We start from the raw sequence: 10,692 nt of genomic DNA, 5'->3' as shown, positions 1-10,692 counted from the left end.
TTGTCATGTTCTTTATTATTATAGTCAATTCATTTTATTTTTTGTGAACAATGATGTTAGAATAATGTTAGAAGTTCAAGCCCATTGCACCCTACCTCAGGTTATAAGGAAGAATTGCTCTTCTCCTTTTCAAAGTTGTGTAAGGAATATATTCTTTTTCTTTTATTGAAAAAAATATTTCATGAAAAATTAAAAATCCGAAGAGTACAAGTAAAATGGTTGCAAAGAAGAAAAAGTAAGAAAAGTTCTTATTTTTAGTGCATGTTTGGCTTAGCTTTTTTTTAGTTTATCTACATCTTAAAAGTAAAAGTTAGACCAAACATAATATTTTGAGAAGTTCTTAAAAAAAATATATTTTTTTTAGAATAAAATTTTTAAAAAAAGAGCTTAAAAAAAAGCTCTAAGGAAGAGTTTTTTTTTTCTCTTCTTTTAAAAATACAAAAAAATTTTATTTTTGTTCCAAAAATATCTTCATTTGTTAAAAATAATTACAATATTACCCTCTAAAAAAAAAGAAATACTTTCTATGATAATTTTAACAAAAATTATAACTTATAAAAAAAATTTACCAAACAAATTTAGCTTAATTTTAAAAGCTATTATTTTTCATAAGAGCTTTATAATAACTTTTAAGTTAGCAAAAAGCTAGACCAAACAGACTCAGAGTCAAACACTCATATTAAGGAAAATGATACTTTTGATAAGTAATTTTATTTATGTTTCAAAATTTTATACAATGTTTAACTTTTTCAAAATTTTCATTTAAAATATTTATATACTTTTTTTATATAAAAAAGCTCCTTTTGCACAAAAATGTTGGGTTGTTCTAATATATATTTTGAAACTTGCAGTTTTTATATGGTTTCATAGGTAATTCTTTTAACATGATGCGGAGTTTAATTTTTGATTCAATAACAATAATTCTTATTTAAGATAAACGTTAAGGATTTATCATAAGAAAAATTATAGGTGGAAGATAAAACATAAAAATACTTAACAACAATTCAAGTATTTTGCTCTTATTTTTAGAATTTTAAAATTTATTGTTAATTAATTTTGATGGTCATTTAAGTAGCAACTCTTTGCTTGTTTATATAGGACATATACAAAAGAAAAATATGAATGTGAACTTTAGGGATCTCTTTACAGTTATATGCTCAAGTTCATGTCATTTCATAATTAATATTTTACTTATAATATTTTAGTTTCTTAAATTAATTAAGAAAGTTTATTTACTAATTAATTGTGATAACTTACTGATCATGTCCCTTTAATTATTATTTTTACTAATAGGCATTTCTCTCATGAATTTTATGGATAACTAATTTCTACTATCACATCCAACTCATGTAGTATCAAATTATGATTTTCATTCTTGTTAGACTTCAAATTTTTTTTTTCAAAAATATATGTAATATTAATATAAATAATATAATTCTAAAATAATTTTAGAAAACACATCGATTGAACTTTTTAAGTTCAACAATCTTATGAAAATAATTTAAATATCTTTTCTCAATAAAGAATGTGTGAATCTTTTATTGAGCATGGAATATAATTTAATTTAATATGTACATAATGCAACGTACCGGGATATAGCTTTTGAATTCAATATCACCTTTAGATAGCATCAAAGTTATATAAATACTAAATAAAATATATTGACATATCAAGTCTAATGATAATTAATAAATTGTACTAGAACTCTTTTAATTATTGATAGTGATAAGCTTATGTGGTGCTCTTTACTTAAATCATATTCGATGTATGTATTTCATACGTAACAGTTACTTGTTTCCTTTAATGTCACTATTTCTATGGTAAAGTTAAAATATTATATTTTTTGATAGAGACATAACAAGTGTAGATTTTAAATATTTTATCACATTTATAATCTAGAACAATTTTAATAAACACATAACTGTGTAGACACCTCAAAAAATAAAAAATAAAATAAAATAAAAATATAAAATAAAATAATATATATAATAAAAAAAAAAGAGGAATGGTACGCCCAGCCATTCCTTCCCCCAACCACCATGAATGATGGGGCTCTAGCTACCAACTCCTTGGTGCCCAAACCCCATTGCCGGGTTGTCCAAATTTTTGGACAACCCAGCTTTTAAAGATGGAACCTGCAAAACGAAAAGGGGAAGCCAAAATCAAAGAGCAAGAACCAGAAACCAAAAAGGAAGAAAAAAAACGATTCAAAAAAATAGGGAGCCAGTCTAAAAAAAAAACCAGAATCCCTAGGAACTCAAAAAAAATCTAGTAACATCAAAAAACCAAAAAAAACTTAGTCTACCAACCAGAAACAACCACAATCAAACAACAAAAAAATCAAAAAAATAAATACAAAAGAAACAAAAAGGGTGAGGGAGAAAGAGAGAGGATCGGCGGAGAAGAAGAGAGGAAAAGGGAAGGAGGAAGAGAGAGGAAGGAAAAAGAGAAGCGGTGCTGGTAGCGAAAGAAGAGGAGAAGGGTGCGACGCTAGCAAGGAGAAAGGAGAGAAAGAGAAGGAGAAAGAAAGAAGAAGCTAGCGGGGAGAGAGAAAGGAAAGGAGAGAAAGAGAAGAAAAAAAAGAAAAAAGAAAAAGAAAGAAGGAGCGGCTGGGAGAGAAGAAGAAAGAAAAAGGAAAAGAAAGAAAGAAAAGAAAAAAAAGAAGGAAAAGGTTTTGGGTCAAAGGTCCGGTGGGCTTGCAAAACAGGATTTGAGTGGCAAGCTTGGGTCTTCTGTGGGCTTGTGAAAACTGGGCCAATCTAGCCCAGTAAGGTAAAACCCTTTCCTTTTATTTGTGGACCATTTTAGTTGATTTTGGATCTAGTTCATTTTGTGTAGATAAAATGTATTGTTGATTTAATGTTAATTATTTTAAAAAAAGTTATAAAAAAATTTTAAAATTTTTTTATGTTGATTTTAGTATTAGAAGATAAAAATAATAATAATAAAAATATAAATAAATGATAATATTAAAAAATCATAATACAAATATAAAAATTATAAAAAGTAAAAATAAATTATGAAGAAGAATAAAGAAATAAAAAAATATAATAATAAAAAGAAATAGAAATAATAAGTAAATAATAAAATATACATTTTTGACTAATTTCACTTAAAAGGGGTAAAGAGTTGCCACTTTTAGGTAGGTCACTTAAATTTGGAGATCGAAACGGATTTTCACTGAAACGTCAAGATAAATCCGAACTCTATACTCTAATACCCATTAATTCAAATAATTGTTTTAAAAAAATATAAAACGAAATAATAAATAAAAATAATAAATAAATAATAAAAAGATAAAAAATAATAAAATAGCAAATAACATGCATTAAAGAAAAAATTTTAATAATAAACATGTAAACAAGGCAATAAATCATCTTGAACTATTAAATACATTATCACATGAATTTTAACTAACTAAATCAATAAACGCGATCATATAGGTATCATCATTTTATCCTATCATAGCATGCCACATTTATCTTGCAAATGGTGTGAAAGTTCCGATGATGGAATTTCCCCGAAGAGCTTGTAGAGACGAGTTCTTCCGGAGATATCTCTAGGTGAGAAAAATTTCGAAACTTCACCAAAGCGTTGGGATAGTCTTCGAATAATTTTTCAATAAAAGATTACTGACCCCATTATTTAAAATGAACAAGTCATGACATCATTTTACGCTTGCATCATGTGCATACGTAAAACCAAATAAAATAGAAAAACTCAATAAGCCAATTTAATAAAAAATTAGTTAATAAGCAGGGATTAAATCAAAAGTAGGCTACAATAAGATAACTTAAGATTAAATGGTACCGTTCGCGAAACGGGCGTTACGGAGGTGCTAACCCTTTTCCGTGCGTAACCGCACTCCCGAACCTATCTCTGAAAAATGTGGATCAGTTCTCGTTCTATCGACGAATCTAAACTTAATTTAGAACTTCGTCGATTAGAATCAGGTTAATAGGTGACCAATCACACATAGATAAAAAAGATTGGTGGCGACTCCTAAACAATTTAATTTTCGCCCGCGTCTGACGGACGGATTCCTGGACCCGCACGTTACGACAAACTGAAACCTACAGCCATGCTTAATAGTTCATCAACTACTAGCATAGTTTTTTGCACAATATCACCAAATATTTTATGATCATATCATATGCCATAAATGAATAAAATATCCATTAAAATATAATATATATGTAAAATAATAATTAATGTAACAATTTATTTATCTAATAAATAAATAATAAAATTAGTTTTTTAAGACATATGTATAACTATCTCCTATTTGCTGTTAAAACTAAACATACGCATATTTCATGTGCTTCTTAAACACTTTTAAGACAAAAGGTTTAGTCAAATTAGATTGTCACATTTTCGGCTGAAGCAATCTTTACTACATGTATAATATCATGAATCAAGTGGACTTTATGCTCTATGTGCTTTGTTTTCTAGTGAGCTCTTGGCTTCACAATATGTGCTATTGCTTCACTATTATTACAATAAAGAGTAATGAGAGAATTTATCAAGAGAACAACTCCACAGTCTAGTACAAAATTTTGAATCATACAGCTTCTTTCATAATTTCACTTGCAGCGACATACTTTGCATCAGTAGTGGAATCCACAATAGTATCTTATTTGCAACGTCTCTAACTTATTTAATTACCTAAAGTGAAAACAAACTCAGATGTTACTTTTCTATCATCCATATTTAATTAAAAATTTGAATTCGTATAGCTTCTTACGATTAAATCTTCTCCACCAAATACTAAACAATAATGCTTAGTTTGATTCAAATATTTCAATATGTAACTAAGGGTTAATTATAATTATAAGAAGAATATCTTAAGCAAAACAAATTATCTTAACTTAGTTGATGAAGTACTTATCTCTCCAAAAAGAAAAAATTGATAAAGTACTTGATAATTAACAAGGTGGCGTGGATTCAATTCCCCACGGATTGCATTTTTTATCAGTAATTTTAAGTTCGATTAATTCGAATAATTGAAAAGAAATTTTCATACTTGAATCGAGCTGAATCAACTTAACTGTATTAAACGACCTATTCAATTAATCAAATTTTATCAATTAATTAGGCTTTAATTGAATTTTTGCACACTCTTATACAAAAATGAGAAAAAGGAGAGAGAAGAAAAAGAATTGAGGATATGAATTAACAAGACAAACACAGGTGGGGGAGACGTTGATGAATCATGGCTTCAATCATCCCTGCGCAATTGGAAATCTTTAACTATGAGTCTACATTGTTCATTGCTTAATATTTTATTGTTAAAGAAGACGTACGGAAAGTAAGGAAAATGAAAGTTCGATTATATAACTGACTGATTGATTCAACAGTGAATTTAATGCACGAATCGCGTAATAATTCTCGAAATGTAAGTTGGTTCCAAAATTTTAGTTCTCAATAGGCGGAGGGATCTTAAAAAGGAAAGAGCATAATGTATAATGTTGAATATATAGAATATATAAAATAGTACTTAACAAGTTTGGATATGCAGCTAATTAATAGAGATGAGCAAAATTAGACCAGATTAAGTATTCATCCAAATCGAATGCGATTTGAGAAAAATAATTTGATCTAATTGATTTATTAAGTCAAATGGTCCAAAATGTTTGATCTAATTAATTTATTTGTTGGTTCTCAATTTTAAAATTTTTACACCAAACCGAACCAAAAACTAAACTAATTATATATATATTATTTTTAAATTTATATAAAATATAATATACATTTAACATTTTCACTTCATTTTTATTTTTTTCAATTTTTATTTTTTTTAATTATTTTTTGTTTATGTATTTTAAAGATGTCAAAGATTGAGATTGTGGATTTCATTTCCATTGTTGACGATTAATAAGTGAAGAGGTTAGAAATGCTTTCTTCACACTTCAATTGAGGTAAGTGTTAAATTTTATGATTTTTGTACATTATTTTTTATTTTTAATCTTCTTTTACTTTGTTATTAAAAAAAATTTATACTAATTATATTTTTTATTTTCTTTCAATTATTGGATAGCCTATGTGAGTGAATGTGAATAGCCAAGCCATGGAAGAGATTCAAGTTGATAATTTGCAAAAGTTAATGGTCTTGTGTTAGATAGTTTTGTTTTGTGGATGTTAATTTTATTATCTTTAACTTTTTATTATATTGAAGTTTGAATGTTAATTTGATGGTTTATATAAAAAGATATAATTATGTAAATGAAGGAACAAATATTTTGTTTTTTTATGTTTAGATTATTTGTATATTTTATAATTATGGATGAAGTTTTTAAGTTTTAATATTGTAATTTATAAAAAAATGATAAAATTTTGATTCATTGGTCCAAAATTAAACCAATTGAATTAATTCGATGATTGGTAAGTTTAATCTTTTTTTATATTTAATCAATTTTAATCAATTTTTAAAAAATATTTAATCTATTTGATCTTTAAATGTGACGGTCCAAATCACCCAATTGCTTAACCTCTAGCACTTAATATTTGCTTATCCAACCAAGCATTGTGGAAGGAAAAAAGGGCTTGTAAATGCGTCTGAAAATGATTAAGTTGAGCAACGGTTGGAGAGCACCAGTAGTACAGCGGTAGAATAGTACCCTACCACGGTACAGACTCGGGTTTGATTCCCCTGCTACTGCTTGGTGATGTTGTAATGGAAATATAAACAAACATTTCTCCTTTTGTCTTTTATTACTTTGGATCAATTGTTCCCTTTGCAATAAATGAGAGAACAAATATCATGTATAAAAAAATAGTTTTAAGTATATATACCAAACTCATTTACCATCTATGAAATCTAGATCTTTAAACAAATTTAATCAATATTTTACTTTAATTAAGAAAAAACATTTAATTTTTTTTTATTTTGGAAGTTCTCGCAAGGCTCTCAACTACTTTATAAAAGTTTTATTAATAATTAAAAATAAAAGGATACAAGAGAGAGACCAAAACTGTACTTCCAAAATTATATGAGCAAAAAGAGAGAATTTTTAGTACATGAATTACTATCTTTACAATTATTTCAAGTACATAAGATAAGTAATTTACTTAAGTACACAGATCTAAAATAATTTCATAAAAAGTAAAAGTGAGGAGTACTACTTCTTTACATTTATTTAAATCTAATATAAAGCAAATTAAGCTTATCTAATCTAAAGATGCCACGCAACTTTGCTTGAGGCTAAGCGAATACCTGTAAGTTTAGATGAGAATATCCATGGTTCGACAAATAATTTACAACTTGTTCATCTTCTCAATGAATATGGGAGATTCTATAAGAAAATTTATGTAAGCATTTTTTGTTAGGATGAGGCCTGTAGCCAATTGGATGTTTTTGAAAAATTAATTATGTGATTGCTAGTATAAAGATTCTATAAGATGACAATGATCAAGCAGCATGCGTGATGCTAGCCAATATGACCCCTGAGCTCCAAAAGCAGCATGAACATATGGATGTCCAATCCATGATTCTTCACCTTAGAGAACTGTTCGATAAGGAGGGGCGCACTGAGAGATATGAGATCTCTACAGAACTATTCCGATGCAAGATGGCAGAAGGCAGTTCTGTTAGACCCCATGTGCTGAAGATGATTGGACTCATCGAGAGACTTGGACAATTGGGATTAGCAATGGATCATGAGCTAAGTATAGACTTAGTTCTACAATCTCTTCTTGACAGGTTTAATCAGTTCGTGTTGAACTTCCATATGAATTGATTAGAAGCCACTTTTCCCAAACTTCTGAATATGCTAGACACAGCAAAGAGGTCCATCAGGAAAGATAAGGGATCATTGCTTCTTGTTTCTTTTTCCAACGCTCATACGAAGTAACAGAAGAAGAAAGCCCAAAAAGGGAAGAAAGTAAAATCCCAAAATGAGAAGGCCTTGAAAGCCTAAGTGAGGTGTCAAAAAGGACAAAGAGAAGGACATTTGCCATCATTGTGGCAAACTTGGGCATTGGAGGAGGAACTGCAAGGAGTACCTAGTTATTGTGAGCAAGAAAAAGAAGCTTATTGAAGTTTCTGATTCAGGTACCATTTGCTAAATAATTCTACTTTATATATTAAAGGTATATGATACCTCAAAGTTGGTTCTCATATGTTTGACATATTGCAGGGACCAAAGATAAAGATGAGTAGGATCTTGGCTGAGGAGGTGACCACATGGATGGACTACCTAAAGCATTAAATGCTACATTGGATGGTTACACTCCTATTTATCTTGACATGTTGGATAATTTATTTGGATGTTTTTGAAACATTAATTATGTGATTGCCATGGGAATGGCTGGTGCAACATTTGTCTTTAGCATTTGGATGTGGAAGCTTATATGTTTCAAGTTTGAATAATTATTTGGAATAATTATGTCATATTTAATTATCCATGCTTCATGTTTATCCTTGCATTGATATTTGATCAATTATGAATTATGTTCAATTAATCAAAAGGTATTGATCAAAAGGTTGACCATTGATTCATATAAAATGGAACTTTCTTAAAAGCAAAACATAGAGATGAATGTTCAAGAAAGAAAGCAACTTCATATTGCAATATGATTTGGTCCATATCTCTCCAACATAAAAGCCCATTGTGATATTCCAAACCAATATGATTCCAAGCATACATTGAGATGTATATATATAATGGAATATTAAAAAAAGAGTTTGAATATTACTCTCACAAAGGATCTTGGATTTAGTGGGAGCCCAATGATAATAAAAGTTTAAAAGGACCAGATGGCATAACATAGAGTGACATGCATATGATGCATGCAACATAGTCTAGTTGGAATGGTCCCAAAGAGCAAAAAGGATTATACATGTATATAAATTAAGTCATATACATCCTCTTATAAAGGGCTCAAATAGGAAGATATTTAGATCGTTAGTTCATGGAACTAATAAAAGGTTCTAAACATTGTTAATGTAACAATGGAGCCATAATAGTAGAACTTGGGTCTCATTGGATTTAGATATAGTAATATGACATGATATGATGCATAAACATTTCGAAGATAGATAACAACAATTAACCACATTGAAGGGCACAAGCAAGTCTACATGGAGACACGATTGCTAGATGGATTTGAATTCATATACGATGAGGTAGCAATTGACTTTGTGCTAGTGGGAGATGTTGGGATGAGCCTTGCAGCCAATTGGGATTAGTTAAGGCTAGATTCTAATCATGCAACAACGTTATTCATGTTGAATGATTAAAGGTTCTCCTTCATCAATAAAACATCAATTATAACAAGTTATAAGTCTAATTGGCTGAAGTCCATGAGATTAATATGTCTTGCAAGGGAACTGTAATGGGTTGCAGTTATGAGATCCTTATGCATCAAAGCGTAACCTCAAAATGTTCCTGATCAATGTATCATTGAGACTGAACATCAATGATACTTAGAGACTAGTACATTCTATGTTCCTTACTTGAGAAGTAAGCAACCGATCTCATAGGTTGAAGTATAGAGATACTTGGAACTAGAATGTAGGTGCTTGCCTAGGAGAGCAAGTTCACTGAACATGACCCCCCATGAGAAGTGCATTTGGTATTTCACTCAAGTGTCTATGCAATACTTCTCATGTGTCAGTTGTGTAAATACTCCCTAGACTTGAGACACCAAGTTGTCTTATGTGTGGAGTGCTATGCTTTGATTTCATCCCTATGGGTGCCTAACCAAGGATGCCTAAACAGGATGCTTTTGGGTATAGTATGAAGCATGTGAAGGCAAATGAGTGGTCAAGATAGGAATCATCACCCCAAGTGATGCAGGGGACATATCCTAACTGTTCTTGGTTGATATCAACTTATTGAAGTCTTTGGCCAAGGCGACTTAAAGATTATGAAAAAAGTTTCATAAGTCTTTATAAAGCTGATGATCAAACTTTAAGAACGAATATGGAGATCAATAAGAGTAGACATTGCACCATGCTCTTATCATCTCCAGGATATATGATGAGGGAATGAATTACACTGAAAGGCTGATCACTGAAAGGTTAAGTCAAACCATCTTGACTTTTCTAACATTTGGGCGGCCATGATGGATTACTAGATCCCAATCTTGGTCTATGAACTCTAGGTAGTTAACTTGATTAATGATAAATTTAAAGTAGTTTAAATTTATCTAATTCTAAGTTTAACTTAAGAATTATATGTTGAGTTCATTTCCAACATGTTAGAAGCCTAATGGGTCACACATCTAAAATGAATGTTGAAAATAAAATGGGAGAGGTGATTAAGTTGGATTTAATCAAATTAAAAGTTATGAGCTTTTCAAGTACTTGATTAAAATTGTTAAATTAAGTTGTTCCTAATTAACTAAATTGTTTAATTAAATAATTGGATCTAATTAATTAAATTGTTTAATTAAGTCATTGGGCCTAATTAATTAAATTAAACAATTAAGTTATTGGGCCTAATTGATTAAATTTGTTTAATTAAGTCATTGGGCCTAGTTGATTAAAATTGTTTAATTAAATTGTTGGGCTTAATTAATTAAATTATTTGATTAAGTTATTAGGCCTAATTGATTAAATTAAACAATTAAGTTAATTGAGCTTCTAAATGACTTAATTAAATTGTTTATTCAAATTATTGGATTAATTGGCAATTACAAAATAGTTTTGTAATTAGGGTTTAAAATTAATCCAAGGTATAAATACCTTGC

At 29.1% G+C, this 10,692-nt stretch overlaps 1 long non-coding RNA gene across 1 annotated transcript; it reads left to right on the top strand.

The window, feature by feature from the left end:
- Positions 1-2,020: 2,020 nt before the first annotated feature.
- LOC108660951 (uncharacterized) lies at positions 2,021-6,222 on the top strand. The gene is made up of 3 exons (XR_001926719.2): positions 2,021-2,772; positions 5,828-5,918; positions 6,038-6,222. It is a non-coding gene; the product is annotated as an uncharacterized LOC108660951 (long non-coding RNA).
- The last annotated feature ends 4,470 nt before the right edge of the window (positions 6,223-10,692 follow it).

The sequence above is a fragment of the Theobroma cacao genome, chromosome 2, assembly GCF_053813885.1.
Source record: "Theobroma cacao isolate CCN51 chromosome 2, ASM5381388v1, whole genome shotgun sequence".
Taxonomy (NCBI): Eukaryota; Viridiplantae; Streptophyta; class Magnoliopsida; order Malvales; family Malvaceae; genus Theobroma; species Theobroma cacao.
The sequence above is the reverse complement of the archived record's forward strand: the minus strand, read 5'-3'. Positions and strand labels throughout refer to the sequence as shown.